Source organism: Bos taurus, chromosome 5 (assembly GCF_002263795.3).
Source record: "Bos taurus isolate L1 Dominette 01449 registration number 42190680 breed Hereford chromosome 5, ARS-UCD2.0, whole genome shotgun sequence".
NCBI lineage: Eukaryota > Metazoa > Chordata > Mammalia > Artiodactyla > Bovidae > Bos > Bos taurus.
The window spans coordinates 41,277,816-41,294,678 of NC_037332.1; the positions used below are offsets into that span (position 1 = coordinate 41,277,816).

Consider the following 16,863-nt stretch of genomic DNA (forward strand, 5'->3'; position numbering starts at 1 on the left):
ATATTGTATCCTGTAACATTACTAAATTTACTTATTAGTTCTAATAGTTTTTGATAGTATCTTTTGAATTTTCTATGTAGTGTATCATGTCACTAGCAAACAACAACAGTTTTTTTTTTTCTCCCTTTCTGATTTGGATTCCTTTTATTTTGGTTTTGTATTCTTTTCTGATTGCTGTGGCTAGGAATCCCAATACTATGATGAATAACAGTGGCCAGAATGGACATGCTTATCATCACTTTGACCTTAGAGGAAATGCTTTCAGCTTTTCACTGTTGAATATGAAGTTGACTGTGGGTTTGTCATATATATCCTTTATTATATTTTGAGGTATGTTCCCTCTATACCGCCTTTATTAAGAGTTTGTATTATAAACAAATTTTGAATTTTTCAAAAAACCTTTTTTGCATCTATTGAAATGATCATATTTTTTTTGCTAAGGTGGGGTTTCATATTGATATATTTGCAGCTATTGAACCATCCTTGCTTCCCTAGGATTAATCCCACTTAATCACGGTGCATAATCCTGTCAACATATTGTTGAATCAAGTTTCTTAATATTTTGTTGAGAATTTTGACATCTATTTTCATCAATGATGTTGGCCTATAATTTTATTTTTTTGTAGTGCCTTGGTCTGGTATTATCAAGATGATGCTGGTCTTGTATAATGAGTTCAGAACTGTTCCATCCTCTCATTGTTTTGGAATAGTTTAAGAAGGATGGATGTTAGCTCTCTAAGTTTTTGTAGAATTCACCTCTGAAGTCATGTGGCTTGGACTTTTGTTTGTTGTGCGTAGTTTTGATTACTGATTCAATGTCTTTGCTGCTAATTAGTCTGTTCATATTTTTTATTTCTTCCTAAATCAGTCTTGGGGGATTATAGATTTCTAGACATTTAGCCATTTCCTCTGGATTGTCCATTACATTGGCATATAATTGTTCATATTAACTTTTTATGATCCTTTGTAATTTTGTTCTGTTGGCTATAACTTCTCTTCTTTCATTCATGATTTTATTGATTTGAGCCCTTGTTTTCCTTGATGTATCTAGCTGAAGTTTTATCAATCTTGTTTATCTTTCCCAAAGACCAGCTCTTAGTTTCATTGGTCTCTTCTATTACATTTTTTAGTCTCTATTTTATTTCTGCTCTGATCTTTCTTATTTCTTTCTTTCCATTAATATTAATATTGGATTTTTTTGTTTTTCTTTTTCTTCTAGTCCTTTTGGACTAGAAAGATTAGATCATTTATTTATGATTTTTCTCATTTCCTATGGTAGGCTTTTATCACTATAAACTTAGAACTGCTTTTGCTGCATATTATATATTTCAGTGTGTTTTTATCCACTTTTACTTGTTTCTAATCTTTTTTTTTTTAATTTTTTCTTTGATTTTGTCAGTGACCCATTGGTTGTTTAGTATTGTTTACAGTCCACATTTGTGCATTTCATAGGGTTTTTTTTTTTCTTTTAGTTGATTCATAATCTAATACATTTGTGGTCAGAAAACATAATTAATGTAATTTTAATATTCTTAAATTTTGACTGTTTTCTATCCTGGGGAAAGTTCCTTATGCTTTCTTTCTTTTTTTTTTTTTAATGTGTGTTTTGCCTGTTTTTCATGGAATGTTTTCTGTATATCTACTAAACCATCTGATCTAATGTGCTGTTTATTGCCAGTGTTTCTTTACTGATTTTCTGTCTGTATCGTCTTTCCATTGATTTATGTGGTATGTTAGTCCCCCCACTAGTATTGTCTTACTGTCAATTTTTTTCCCTTTATGTTTGTTTCTATTCAATTTATGCATTTAGGTGTTCCAGCATTGAGGGAATATATATTTGTAATTGTTGTATCTTATTCTCGATTAATACTTTTGTCATCATGCAATGTTCTTCTTTGTCTCTTGTTACAGTCTTTGTTTTAAAGTCTATTTTGTCTAATAGAAATGTTTGTACTTCAGCTTTCTTTGATTTACATTTCATGCAGTATCTTTTTCCATCTTTTCAATTTCAGTCTGTGTGTATCTTTAGATCTGAAGTCATTTTGTAAGCAGCATATATGCAGATTTTGTTTTCGTATCTGTTCAACCAGACTATACATTTACATTAGAGCATATTTTTGATTTAAAGTTAATTATTAATTGGCATGTATTTATTGCCCTTTTGTTCATTTTTTTTCTGGTTATTTTGTGGTTTGGGATTTTTTGTTTGTTTTGGGGGGCTCCTTTTGCTTGGTCTCTCTTCCTTTGTAATTTGACTAGTTTTGTGTTATGCTTGAACTGCATTCTTTTTTGTGTGTTTATCTGTTATAAGTTTTTGGTTTGTTATTACTGTGAAGTTCATATTTAACTATATATATATGTAATACACATATATAAATATATGATCATTTTAAATAATCATATAATCTCTTAAATATATCTCTTAAATTCAAACACATTCTAACCACCTTAAATTTTAATACTCCAATGTTTAATGGTTTTGACATCATATTTTACATCTTTTTGTTTTGTGTATCTCTTAAACTTTTATTGTGAATATAGATGATATTGATACTTTTGTCTTTTAACATTCCTTCTAGCTTAATGAGGTTTTGTTTTGCTACCTTTAGTGTATATTTTCTTTTACCAATGAGATTGTCCCTTTTATGATTTTTATATTTGTAGTTATGCCCTTCTTTTCCACTTAGAGAAGTCTCTTCAACATTTCTTGTAAAGCTGGTTTAGTGGTACTGAATTCTTTGAGCTTTTGCTAGTCTGCAAAACTCTTTATCTCTTCTTCAAATCTAGTGATAACCTAGCCAGATAAAATATTGTTTTTGGAGTTTTTTCCTTTAATTTCTTTGAATATAGCATGCCACTCTCCTCTAGTTTCTGCTGTAAAGTCAGATAGTAGTCTTTTTAGAGTTTCCTTCTATATAGTTGCTTTTCTCTGGCTGTTTTCTTAATATTCTCTCTTTATCTTTAATTTTTTCCTTTTTATTTATTGTGTCTTTGTATAGACCTCTTTGGATTAAGTTTGTTTGGGACTGTCTTTGCTTCCAGGACCTAGATGTCTGTTTCCTTGCCAGGTTAGGGAAAATTTAAATACTTCTTTCTTCAAATAATTTCTCTACTTCTTTTTCCCACTGTTCTCCTGTGGGATCCTTATAATATAAGTTTAGGTATAACACTTATTGTCTCTGAGTCTCTTTAACTTACCTTCATTTTTTGATTTTTTTTTTTTTTCTGTTCGGCTTAGATGATTTCCATTAATCTGTCTTCTCTAGATCATATATGTGTTTCTCTGTAATATCTAATCTACAATGATTTTTTCTAGTGCACTTTTTAATTTCAGGTATTGTATTTTTTAGCTATTTGGTTCTTCATATCTTGTAACTGTTGAAATTCTCACTGTGGTCATCCATTCTTCTCCTTAGTTCACTGAGCATCTTTATGATGATTTCCTTGAATACTTTATCAGATAGATCACTTATCTCCATTTTGTGTAGTTCATTGTCTGAGTTTATTTCTTGCTCCTTCATTTGCAATATATTTCTTGGTCTGCTCATTTTGCTCAGTTCTCTGTGTTTATTTCTTTGTTAGGCAGTTCGTTACATTGCCCAGTCTTGAAGAACTGACCTTATATAGAAGATCTCCTATGTGTCTGGGCAACACAGTCCCCCCTGTTCACTAGAACTATATGCTCTAGGGGTACTTTTAAATGAGATGTATATGCTCTTCTGATGTGGGGAGACTGACTGCTTTGGGCATGTGGTAGGCTGGACTGGTTCCCAGCCCAGGTGGCTCATGTGGTGACTGCAGGTCTGCTGTTATATGGGGCCAAGTCCCTCCTAGACTTTCTGCACTAGCACCTCAGCGTTGGTGCTAACACTGGGGCAGGTTCCCAGCACTACTAGGCTATAGGAAAGATTCCAAAATAGTACTTGCCAGTACTTGTTCAGTTCAGTTCTGTCGCTCAGTCATGTCCAACTCTTTGCGACCCCATGGACTGTAGCACACCAGGCCTCTCTGTCCATCACCAAGTCCCCAAGTTTACTCAGACTTGTGTTCATTGAGTCAGTGATGCCATCCAATCATCTCATCCTCTCTCGTCCCCTTCTTCTCCTGCCTTCATTCTTTCCCAGCATCAGAGTCTTTACAAACGAGTCAGCTCTTCACATCAGGTGGCCAAAGTATTGGAGCCAGTGTTATCACAGTATAATTAGCTCTCCAAACTTGCTGTCGCCAGTATCTCCTTCCCATAGGAAGTCCCAATTGCCTCCTACTTCTCCAGGTAGCTCTCCAAGATCAGCAAGTGGGCCTGACACAAACCCCTCTGTGCTGGGAAGTCAGAGCATGTAAGATTTTGCATATGCCCTTAATAATGGAGTCTCTGTCTTGAAGTCCTTCAAGCTCTTCTGAATGTAAGCCTCACTGGTTTTTAGAGCCAGACCTTCTGGGAGTTCATCTTCCTGGTACAGAATCCCCAGGCTGGGGAGCCCAATGTGGGACTCAGACCTATCACTCTCTGAGGAGGATCTCTATGATTGTGATATTCCTCCCACTTGTGGGTCACCAACCTGGTAGTCCTGATTATAGCCCATCTTTGGCTCTACTACCCATCTCATTGTGGTTCCTTATTTATGTTTTTAGTTATGTAAAATCTTCCCTGGTAGTCTTCAGGTTGTTCTTATAGATAATTGCTCTATAAGTAGTTATAATTTTGGTGTGTCCATGAGAGGAGATCCAACCAGTCCATCCTAAAGGAAGTCAGTACTGAATATTCATTGGAAGGACTGATGGATGAAGCTGAAACTCCAATACTTTGGCCATCTGATGTGAAGAACTGACTCAGTAGAAAAGACCTTGATGCTGGGAATGATTGAAGGTGGGAGAAGACGAGGATAACAAAGTATGAAATGATTGGAGAGCATCACCTACTCAATGGACATGAGTTTAGTAAGCTCTGGGAGTTGGTGATGGACAGGGAAGCCTGGTATGCTGCAGTGCATGGAGTCGCAAGGAATCGGACACAACTGAGCAACTGAACTGAACTCATGGGAGGAGATTATTTCAGGGTTTTCCTCCTCTACTATTTTGGCCATCCCATCATAATTTCTTGTTCCATATTTTTCCTTCTGTTTTTTTCTAAACTTACATTCATAAATATATGACTATATATAAGAAGAAATATGTGTGTGCTTAGTTGCTCAGTCATGTCCGACTCTTTGTGACCTGATGGACTGTAGCCCACCAGGCTCCTCTGTCCATGGGGATTCTCCAGGCAAGAATACTGGAGTGGGCTGCCATGCCCTCCTCCAGGGGATCTTCCTGACCCAGGAATAGAACTTGGGTCTTCTGCATTGCAGGAGGATTCTTTACTAGCTGAGCTACCAGGAAAGTCCAAGAATAGATATATATGTTTATATTTATTTATATATTAAGAATATATACATATATAAATAAATTTAATATTTAATTATATATTAAGAATATATACATAGTATCCTTCAGAAGCCTTTTTTACAAGAGTATTGATATACAGCTCTCCCAAGAGTTGTCTGAAATTTTGCTTATTTTTGCATCACTGTTCATTGATAATAATCTGTTCACAAAAATCTAGATTTACAGTTTTTTTTCTTAATACTTTGAAAATGTCATTTCATAGTCTTCTGAATAGGCAGATGCCAGGCTAGTTATCATTTATTTTAAAGTATTCTTTGCTTTCTTTAGATGCTTTAATCCCTGTTCTTTGTCTTCAGTATTCTGTAGTTCCCGTAATGTACATCGATATGAATTTAATTTTACTTATCCTGCTAGTGATCATTGTTCTTCATAAATATGAAGTCTTGTTTCTTATCAATCACCAAAAATTCTCAGTATCCTGTATCTCAAAATATTGTCCCTTTTCCCAAATTCTCTCCTCTGTCCTTCTGGAATTTCAGTGAGATGCATGTTGGCCATCACATTCTGCCCTCTCTGTCTTTATTTCGTGTCTTTTTTAGTGCCATGTTCTGGGAACATGTCAGATCATTCTCCAGTCTTTGATTTTCTTCACTGGGGTCTAATCTGATGGTTAGCACATCTATTGAAGGGTTTTTTTCCTATGGCTATTTAAGTCATATTTGATTCTTTTTCAAATCTGATTATTTTATAGTCTTTTATTCATATCTTCAGTTCAGTTCAGTTCAGTCTCTCAGTCATGTCTGACTCTTTGCGACCCCATGAGCTGCAGCACGCCAGGCCTCCCTGTCCATCACCAATTCCTGGAGTTTACCCAAACTCATGTCCATCGAGTCGGTGATGCCATCCAGCCATCTCATCCTCTGTCGTCCCCTTTGCCTCCTGCCCCCAATCCCTCCCAGCATCACTTAGCTATCTTCTTTAAATCATTTAACTATTATTTTTTTTTTTTTTTTTTTTGCTTCTAGGTTTTGTTGCTATTCCTTTTCATAGAATGTCCTTCTACTATTGTCACAAGATCTAGCTCCTACTTGCCATTCAGATCTCACTTCTCTGCAAGACCAGGGACATTAAAAACTTCAAGACAGTGACAACAGAGCATTAAACCAGCTCTTCTAAGCATGGGCCTGTGCAATAGCACATGCCACACATTCATGAAGCTGGCCTCATTTTTCCTGACTAGTCAACTGAATGCCCATGTCCACTTAGTTTTTCTCTATGTTTTTCACTCTGGTATTTCTTTCTTCATGACAGTTACCATTATCTGAAGTTATTTATTTGCTAGCCCATCTCCAGCAGCTAGAATATAAAATCTGTGCAAAAAGAAACTTCTCTATTGTTCACTGCTGTAGCACCTGGAATGGTGCATGGCTCAATAAATATTTTGTTTTATGAGTGGATAACTTAGTTCATTATTTTTAGGGTTACAAAAGCAATTTACTTTAAGGTCAAAGATATTCTAGAATGACTTACCCTATCTCTAAAGCCAGAAAATCTCAAATATCATATGTATGCATTTAATAGATATAAAAGTAAACCCACAATCAGAATTTTAAAGGATTAGCTTCGAAGCAACAAAAATATTCTTCCCATTCAGATGCTCAAAGATGGCTTCTGGGACCAAAAGCCCTTAAATGACTTATGTTTTTGTTTAAATAATACAAAATGATGTTTGATCATGTTGTTTATTATAGAAAAAAAAGATTGATATTGTCAAGGCTGCCAAGAACATATGAAGGCAGATTTTACCTATTTTTTTTAGTAACAATTTTATTTTATTCTTTTCAGAGTTCCAGTAAAGTTCAAAACTATCACATGGACTAACTAGGTTTTATTATCTGGAAAATTTCAGTGATATTGAAATTTATTAGTATATTATCTTGCTGCTAGATTTTACTGTAACCTTGATCCAAGAACAGTTAATCCACTATGGTCAGATAACTGAGTACCAAGCATCACAAGAGGAAATGAATTTGAATTTGTTAACTTCTGTAATTTCCCTATACTTATATGATTTTACAACTTTATCAGAATGCACTTTAAAATATTTTTATGAATGTATAAATTATTCTAGTCTAAAAATCACTCTAAAAATTTCTAGTTGGTTGTTTAATTAATGTACATTTTAACTAAGTTTTTGTTAATGCACAATAATTGAGAAATAGGTTATAGATCTCCCCAATAACAGCAGCAAAACCATGGATTAAAAATGTGACAGTCAATTGCCAGAGCTCTTTCTTACTGCACTTTCTTTTAATTTAGGTGGTAAAGCCTACAGTGGTTTTTTAAATGGTGCTTTAGCTATTTAGAATTTTACAGTGGTATGACAGGTAAGGTAAAAGGCATTTTAATGAAGTGCTGGACATTATACCTGATAGGCATAATATTGCCTGAGGTCTAAGAAATGAATGACCATGTTCTGATCATGATCTTAGGTTTTTATCTATGCAACCTAGTCCCTACCATTGAGTTTACTTTTCATTTTTAACGATTGCTTTAAAATAATCATGATCTCTTCAAATAAGTCTTTAACAATAAAGAATGTTCCATCTGTTCATTACTTAGCTCTTTATAGTTCCTAAATGTGTATTTTTGTTGTAATGATCTATACGGGGCTTTCTGGTTAGTTATATTCAATGAATAGTGATAGAATCTTATAGTTGTAAGTGCTCTTAAAAGTGATTGAGTCTGAGGGTAGTGATGTGCCCTTCTCCAGCCATTTCTTCATCATGTCTTACCCTGGCACACATTACTATTTGGTTACAGTCTGCTTTCCTAATGAGGTCCAAGCAGCCTGGGAATCTTCCTCAACACAATATTGACTGTCCTCCAACTAATAATTCCTAGATCCTAGTTCTTCATTTTATAGATGAGGAAACTGAATTTCAGTCATTTTAAATAATTTGTTAAGACTGACAAAGCCAACTAATTAATGGCCAAGCTAGAACAAGAAGGTGTCAGCTGACTCCCAATTAAATCCTGTTTCTCTCAGCACTAGTACCTTTAGTGAATATTCCTACTCTAATAATCTTTTTATTCAACTACCGGGCTTGGAAAAAAAAAATACAGAAATATAATAATATGTATACCCACTTGCTACATAGAAGACACCCAGGAAAACTGAGTAACTCCTTAAAATGGTCCAACCCCTCACTTAAATAACATCTTCAGCTTCAGCTAAAGACAAAAGAAGATATTGGGTAGGGAGGGGAGTCAATTATGGAATCAACTATCTGACTTTTAAAATAATCTCATAGTGGAATACTACCAATTTTAAATCTTATCTTTGTGCCAAAGAAAATTAGGCTATGCCAAAAGATCAGCCTCTCAAGTAGATTGTCATCATCTCTAAGGGAATTTCTCTGTTTATGACTCTGCTACCCATACAGCCTCCTTTGGGAATGGGCCTGCCAAATCTTACTGAGAATAAGTTGCTTTTCTGTGTTTATTATTTTCAGACAAGACTTTACCCACAAATTTTTCTTAGTTTACAATTCTCATTCAGAACATGTCAGTATCAATTACCTCTCTGCACAAATGCCAAGGATCTGCCGTTGTATAGCTGGTGCGGGACGCTCAGAGGCAGTTTTAGAATTTCCCTGATTTCTCTGTGTACTAAGAAGATTGGAATACTTCCAGCTAAATATCTTGATAAGTATTGTGTATAAGTTTTCTTCACAACGATCTGTTTTTTATGGAATCGAAGAAAAAACTGGCATCTATCTTCATTATATATTTTGTATATAACAGCTTCTTTAGTTCAGATCAGGAACAAATTCTTACTCTAATGATTCAGAAAGGTTGCAAATTATGCTGTTATAAATTTGATTCTCTCTGGACCAGTGAACTGAAAGGTCTACCAATTTTCTTTCTGGGTAATGTGAACTCATGGCTCAACAAATGCTCCTCAATAGTCAGACTTTAGTTGTGGGAAGATATTATATTCCTCTTTGTACTTTATTTTTATGATAGGCCTTTAAATGCGCTTAGTTACTGCATGTCACTGACATCCATCTCCATCTTTCAATTTGCCATTAGTTGTACAGACCAATTTGTATCCTTGATTTGTTCAATCTTTTTGACCCACGAACTCGCTGTATCTCAAGATTTTTATTTTTATTTTTTTGTTTTTTGAGTTATCATACTTGTTTCCTTTATTTGCCTTGCTCATCCAGTGGCAGTGAAAATGAAACTTATTTTTACTCTAATCTTGGAAGTTACTCTGCATAGTTTCCTGAAAAAGTATACATTGGGGGTGCTAATGTTCAAATTTAAGATAATTCTCCAGATGGTTGTACATTTCCTGAGGTGGGAATGGGGGTAAGGGTGATGGGGTTGCATATAGTTTAAAGACAGTTTCATAACCTCAATTTATTTTGGGGGCCATTTATAGAGTATTTGAACTTCATTTACTATAAAGGAGTGTGAGAGATTTTTATGTTTGTACAAAGGTACCATGGGAAATGTTCTGAAAGCTTAGGAAAACCTTGAGTAGAGGTGATGTGTCCCATAAGTCTATGGGACACATAGCTAGTGCTACCTTAGCACTAGCCTGGGGTATTCCTTGGAAGTACATGCAGGTACCTTGTAAAGAGGCTGAACTCAGAAGGCAAGGCTAGAGGACCTACGTAGGAGTGAAGTACTGGCTCTACAGTGTGAAAAAATTAACAGGCTCTTATACATAAGAGTATGTTGTAAATTTTTTATGAATTAAAAGTTACATGGGAATATAGATTTTAATGGCACCCCACTCCAGTACTTTGCCTGGAAAATCCCATGGATGGAGGAGCCTGATGGGCTGCAGTCCATGGGGTCCTGAAGAGTCAGACATGACTGAGCGACTTCGCTTTCACTTTTCACTTTCATGCATTGGAGAAGGAAATGGCAACCCACTCCAGTGTTCTTGCCTGGAGAATCCCAGGAACGGGGGAGCCTGGTGGCTGCCGTCTATGGGGTCACACAGAGTCAGACACGACTGAAGTGACTTAGCAGCAGCAGCAAAGGTTTCTTTTGCCTTTCAATTTCTTATTCAGATTAATTGATCTTCATTTCATATTCAAAAGCCCCTATATTAGTAATCTATTCCTATATTATAAAACCCCCAAATTTAGCAGCTTCACACAATAAACATTTAATGGTGCCATATAGTTTATATGCGTCAGAATCCAGAAATAGCTTGAGAGATTCTAGCTCAGTGTTGTTCATAGACTGCTGTCATTTGAAGTCCTAACTGGAGCTGAAGAATTCACTTCCAAGGTGATTCACTCATATGCCTGGCAAGTTAATGCTGGTTGTTGTCAGTGACGCCTGAGTTTCTCTTTGTGTATAGCTCCCCTTCAGGCTGCTTGAGTGTTCCCATGACATGGCATCTGGCTTCCCCAGAACAAGTGATCCAAAAGACAGACAGGCAGGAGTCAGAATATCTTTCATGAACTAGCTTCAGAAGTCATACTCTATTATTCCACAATATTGTGAGTGAAAGTCACTCAGTTGTGTCCTCTCTGCAACTCCATGGACTATAGCCTGCCAGGCCTCCTCTGTCCATGGAATTCTCCAGGCAAGAAACTGGAGTGGGTAGCCTATCCCTTCTAGAGGGAATCTTCCCAACCCAGGAATCAAACCAGGGTCTCCTGCATTGCAGGTGGATTCTCTACCATCTGAGCTACCAGGGAAGCCCATTAGTTACCCATGTTAACCCTATTCAGTGGAAACTACACTGGGGCATGAGTACCAGGAAGTGGAATCACTGGGGGACATCTTGCAGGCTGCTTCCCACAACTCCAGATAAAAATCATGTGTGAAGTAGATTTTAATCAAAAACAATGGCTTTCATATTTGTTCAGACAGAGTGTATACTTTTGAGTATGTGTCTATGTATATCTACATAGACACATACTCAAAAGTATACACTCTGTCTGTATATCTACATAGACACATACTCAAAAGTATACACCATGGGTGGAGGAGCCTGATAGGCTGCAGTCCATGGGGTCATGAAGAGTCGGACATGACTGAGTGACTTCACTTTCATTTTTCACTTTCATGCACTGGAGGAGGAAATGGCAACCCCCTCCAGTGTTCTTGCCTGGAGAATCCCAGGGACGGAGAAGCCTGGTGGGCTGCTGTCTATGGGGTCGCACAGAGTCGGACATGACTGAAGCGACTTAGCAGCAGCAGCAGCAGCCTATATCTACCATAATTAGCATGTAACATATATCCATTAACTTTTTATTTTAGAGCACACTTGTATTGGGAATATGATTAAATTATCTTTTTTGTGTTTATCATTCTCACAGAATAAAAGCTACCAATATGAGACAACAAAAATTAGGCAATTGTCCTCATCATCTATGTAAAACAAACTTAAGTATTTAGCTATAAGAGGAGCTGGGTTATTAGACTAGCTCCTCATTTGTGTCAAATCACCGCTTATATATATTTTACATATTACTGTTGTTTATGAAAACAGAAAATCATTTTCTGCTACAGAACCATAATATAAATGAGAAAATATTGAGCTGAAATGGGAAAATAACATTATAATTATAGCTCAGGAAATGCAAGTCAGAAATCCAAAATAAGTTCAGTGTATGCTGAAAATGTTGTCATTTTTTAATGTACTTAAAAATAATTATATTGCAAACATAATACAATTTTACCATTGTTTCCCAGTTGAAAGGCTTAGGGATGCTTACATGCCTACTTTAAATTCCTTGAAGAGATATATGTTGTTTTCTTAGCACCAGAACTTATACAAATAATAAAAATGAATAGTTTTCACTATTCATTAGTTAGTTATATTTACCCTAAGCAATGTATCAAATAAAATTTTTAGGTAATTGTTTAAGTTTTAAAGAATGATCAAAAAGCAATCTACTGCTACAAGCAATCTTGCACTGTCAAGAGTAAAACAAACCATCTTTCTAAATGGAAATTTGTCAATACTTATCAAGAGATTTAATAATGTTCTCAACCTATGACTAGCAACCCCACTTCTAGAAATGTGTAATAAGGAAATAATTGGAGAGAAAGTCAAGATTCATGCAGCATTATTATTATTTAAAATATTGTAATAATATCCAGTAAACAAATGATAAAATAAAAGATGCTACATACTAATTATGGTATTTAGTGTACAGATTACATGTTGTAACCAAATGATTTATCTAAATAAAGTTTATTTCAGTCAATTTCAATGTTCCAGAGGTACTAAGTCTTATAACTCTGCACCACAGCATGGTCAAGGGACAGAGGTCTCTACTGTCTTTCTCTGTTAATTTGAAGAATAATACCTTCTACATAGTTTCAGCCAACTCACCATTACCATCACTTTGTGCCAGCCCATGGGAATGGGGAAAAAGGAACGGAGAGCAAGCAGCTGTCTTTTAAGAAAATGACCTGGAAGTCATATACCTTATTTCTGCTCACATTCCAATGGCTAAAACTTAACAACTTTGTCACATTCAGATAAAGTTAGAATGTTAAGGTCTAAACCCTGCATTGTGAGAGTGGATGAAATGTGAGAGCTACCATGCATAACCTTGAAAACATTATTTTAACTGAAAGAAGCCAGTTATAAAAGGTCACATACTATACGATTCCATGCAGTGCCCATAATGGGCAAATCTCTAGAGACAGAAAGTAGATTTATGGTTGTCAGTGGCTAGAAGGAGGCAGGATTGAGGAGACTGCTAACGAGAGTGGGTGATAAACATTCTTCTGGAGGTATTCCAAACTTAGCGATGATAGTGGCACAACTCTGAATATACTTTAAAAACAAACAAACAAACAAAAAACACTGAATTATATACTTGAAAATGATGAATTTTATGGCATGTGAATTATATTTCAATAAGGCTGTTGTAAAAGAAAAAACTGCTCCTGTGCAGAAAAATACAAGGCAACTTTCCTTTCTCAACTCTTAGGTGGATAAAAGAGAAACCACTCCACCCCAAAAAGCAGAAGTCAGCCCTTCATGTGCCTTCAGCCTGAATTCATGTTCCCTATGTCTATAAAGCCTCCAGCTAAGGTCTTAATCTAAAGTGGGTCCCGGTTTTACAGCAGCCCCCTTGGGTCTAGCAGAAGCAAGTGTGAATTCTCTTTGGAAATATCAACCTCAATCAAAACTTCAAATCATTCACATAGGTAAAATTCCAAGGAAAAAAACTGTTCACAGACCAAATCATTAAACATCTAAGGATACTAGCCACCTGAATGGGAATCAAATAAAAACAGGACAGCAGTAATTACCTGCAGAGGTTTCAGGTATTAGGTTTGTTATTTTTTTTTCTAGATATATATATACATATATATAATCACAATTAATATGTTTTAAAATTAAAAGAAAATTGAAAATATGAGCAAGGAATAGACAGATTTTTAAAATAATTATATCATTCTAGAAATATGATACATTAAGTTAAAATTTTGGTTATAAATTTATTAACAGATTTGACTTAGTAGAATTGGTGAACTGGAAGACAGATATTAAAATGTATCCTTAACAAAGTCTAAAGAAACAAAAAGATGAAAAAATATGAGAAAGAGATCAGAATATAAAATGGATTAGTATAAGAAGTCTAATAAATTTCAAAGTGGAGTTCTAGAAGGAGAAAATAGAGGGAATGGGGAAGAGACAGTATTTGAAAATATAACTGAGAATATTCCAGAATATTTGAATCCACAGATTTAAGAAAGTATCCCTAACAGTATAAGTAAGATGCTATCCACAATAAAACGTCTTAGTGTGAAACTGCTAAACAACAGAGGGAAAAAAATCTTAAAAACAGCTAATGAAAGTAGAAAAAGAAATCATTTTTCAAGGCAAGAACAATTAGATTAACAGCTTATTTTTCAACAGAATCCAGAAGAGAATTGAATCATATTGTCAATATGCTGAGAGGAAATAGACATCAACTTATAATTCTTTGTTCATTGAAAATATCTTTCAAGAGTCATATTAAAGGGCTGTCAGTTTCTCAGAAATTCTTTGAATCTCAAAACGTGACAGAAAAGGTACTTTATTCAAGCAGTTGCCGCAGGGAGAGTAGCCAATGGAAGTTTCTCTCTGAAAATGAAGGTGAAGATTTTATACAGGAAAGAGATAAAAGCAGCCATGTGCCAGCTGCAAGGTTGATGGGTGTTGGTCAGGCAGGTGTCTTATAGAAAGGAGATGTCTTCCTTGCAATTTGACCATCAAAGGCCATTATGTCCTCTTCTAGGAATTGTTGGCTCAAAAGAGGGATTTAGAGGGAGAGGGTTAGTTTCTCAGTACCAGAGAACAAGGAGGTGGTGTAAATCAGAGCAGAAAATGTTGACAGTTTCCCAAAGCCTGTCCCCTTAAATACAAGGAGGACAGAGTCTAGCATCTGCCAGCCTTAATGGGGCCTGTCGAGATAAAAGTAATTAGAATGGGAGTCAATTTAAGGGTTAAAGTTTCCTTTTGCTTCTGTTCTGAGATAATGTTCTAGGATCATTTGTTTTGAAAGGATGTTGCTGCTTAGCTAAATGACCCTAGAAATTATACATTTAATGAGAAGAGCAGATGAATGAACAGCATTTGGAGGAATGTTCAAAGCTGAATTTCTGACAGAAATGTATGAGATGCCCAGGCCCATTTACTCAAGGCAGAGTCCATCCCAGAAGTCAGAACAAAGTTGCTTATACAGAGAACACTTTGTGTGGCTTCATATCAAAAAGGTTCTGAGGGATGTACAAATACACATCATCTCCAAAGATTGTACCAGAACCCCACTCTGGAGACTAAGATAGAGGCAAAGATGACTTGGCAATTCCATATGAATGTTAGAATCAGCTTATTTATTACAAGAAGCCTGCTAAGATTGTAATTGGGTTTTGTGTTGACTCTTACAGATCAATTTGGGGAAAACTGCTATCTTTAATAATGGACAGAGTATATCTCTGAATTTATTTAGTCTTTAATTTTTCTGCAGTGTTTTTAGTTGTTAGTATATACACCTTGCACATTTCTATCAAATTTATTCCTAAATATTTCATATTTTGGATGCGGTCATTAATGGAATTGCTCTTAATTTCCAATGGTTTGCTTTTGTATATAGAAATATAATAGAATTGTATATGTTAATCTTAAAAAGATAACCTTGCTAAATACACATATTCTAGTAACTTTTTTTTTTTGTTAATTCCATTGGATCTTCTATATATATAGCCAGGTTCTTTGCAAACTTTACAACTTTCAATAGCAAATATAGTTACATATCTTTATGACACAGGAAACATGAAGGAATTTTTTAAACCAGTTCTAGAAAATACAGACCATAATGGAGATTATAGATGTATTGCTGAACTTTGATTCATGAAAGAATACCTTAAAGAAAGTGAAAAAAGAAGCCCTACGGTGATTGAAAATATGTACAATATATATACTTGGCAAAGTCTTAGTATTTAGAGTTGTGCTACCTAATAGGGTAGCCACAAGCCATTGTGGCTTTGGCACTTGAAATGTGTCTTGTCTTAACTGAGATGTGCTATAAATGTAAAATGCAAACCAAATTTCAAAGACTTAGTCAAAAAAAAAGAAGTATAATATCTTCTTAAAAATTTTATATTGAATACACGTTGAAGTGAAAATATTTTCAGTTCAGTTCAGTCATTCAGTCATGTCCAAATCTTTGCGACCCCATGGACTGCAACACGCCAGGCTTCCCTATCCATCACCAACTCCCAGAGCTTGCTCAAACTCATGTCCATGGAGTCAGTGATGCTATCCAACTATCTAATCCTCTGATAAGATGAAAATATTTTAGATATATTCAGTTAAGTAAAATATATTACTAAAATTTATTTCATGTGTTTGCTTTTGCTTTTTAAATGTGGCTACTAGAAAATTTTTGATTATATATGTGGCTCACCTTATATTTCCATTGAGTAGCCCTAATCTACAATATACCTAGATGTTTCTGTGAACCAATTGGAAAGATAAAAATAAGAAAAATGGGGAAGAACAGACACTTTAAAAAGTAGATACTTGAATGGCCAATAAAAGTTTGGGAAAAGTGCTCTAGATTTTAAATAAATGCAAATTAAAACTATAACAGATTACCACTTTCGTCTACCACAGAAGCAGATAATTAAAAAAAAAAAAAAACTGATTAGGTTCAGTGCAGAGCTATCCCTTGTCTGCAGCTGGGGAGAATCTAAATTTGGTGCAACTCCTTAGGAGTTATCCATGAAGTTGACTGTGCATGTATCTATCATCCAACAGTTTTACTTCCTCTAGTAGAGAAATTCTTAGACACATGCACCAGGGAACATGTTAAAAATATGTCCATAGAAGCATTATATGCAGTTTTTTAAAACTGGGGGTGGGGAAATGGTTGAATGGATACATCGGTATATTCATACAAGTATATACTATTGACCACTGAAAATGAACTATAA

General features: G+C 35.2%; 1 protein-coding gene across 1 annotated transcript in view; it reads left to right on the forward strand.

Moving 5' to 3' along the window:
* SLC2A13 (solute carrier family 2 member 13) overlaps positions 1-16,863 on the forward strand; it is a 518,890-nt gene that overhangs the window by 464,968 nt on the left and 37,059 nt on the right. The gene's annotated exons all lie outside the window — the stretch shown is intronic.